The sequence below is a fragment of the Echiichthys vipera genome, assembly GCF_963691815.1.
Source record: "Echiichthys vipera genome assembly, chromosome: 11".
Taxonomy (NCBI): Eukaryota; Metazoa; Chordata; class Actinopteri; order Perciformes; family Trachinidae; genus Echiichthys; species Echiichthys vipera.
This window is the reverse complement of record NC_139836.1, coordinates 18157223-18157950: the sequence shown is the minus strand read 5'-3', so window position 1 is coordinate 18157950 and position 728 is coordinate 18157223. Positions and strand designations below refer to the sequence as shown.

At 41.2% G+C, this 728-nt stretch overlaps 1 protein-coding gene across 2 annotated transcripts in view; it reads left to right on the top strand.

The window, feature by feature from the left end:
• Positions 1 to 728, top strand: part of LOC310954028 (semaphorin-4G-like) — a 24766-nt gene continuing 24038 nt past the window's right edge. For both annotated transcript variants that reach the window (XM_083923321.1, XM_083923322.1), the window contains exon 1: positions 1 to 124. The gene's annotated coding sequence lies outside the window, so the exon portion shown is untranslated. The remainder of the gene's footprint in view (positions 125 to 728) is intronic.

Here is a 728-nt window from a genome sequence, read left to right as displayed (position 1 = left end):
TGTGTGTCGTCCAGCGGGTGTCTGTGTGTTTGAGAGTGTGTCCCTGCGTTTAAAGTCCACTTGGATTATCTCGAGCTCCAGGAAAGGGGCATATCTTTCTCTTCGAGGAATTTACGTGACTCAGGTAAGACACACTGGACATTACACGGCCGTTGCTTAGATACAACCCACAGAGAAATCCATGTACTTATAGTAGTGAGTTTATCATGGTATATATCTGCTCTATTGTGATGCCTTTATTCTCTCTCATCGAGCTATATTCATCTCCAAAAATCTTTAGAACAGTTATAAAATGGCCCTTTAGGCTACAGACTTGTCATATATGTATAATATCCTCTGAAAATATGGAATAATTCAAGTGTCATTGTGAAATATTTGCTTGTGAGTGGAGTCAATTCAGACAGGTGTAAGATGAATGGATGTAAATGTTGCTCCATTTGAAACACCCATTGGGTCTCTGTGTCTTCTCACTTTACTGCATTACCGCGTATTAACAGGGAGATGTGGGCGAACTGGTCAGCATGCAAAGTCAAGCTGCAGCCTGTGATTCATATGGAAAACATGTGGCAGGAACAGCTCTGATTAGACTCCGCTGTGAAGACATTGATGCTGTTGAAGGTGTTTGCAGAGATTGATCAGTTGAAGATGAGTAATGAGCCTCCTCCTGAAACTGATGGTCTTTATACATGTGATCTAATCATTAGGCATATAGAGAAAACCCACTTATC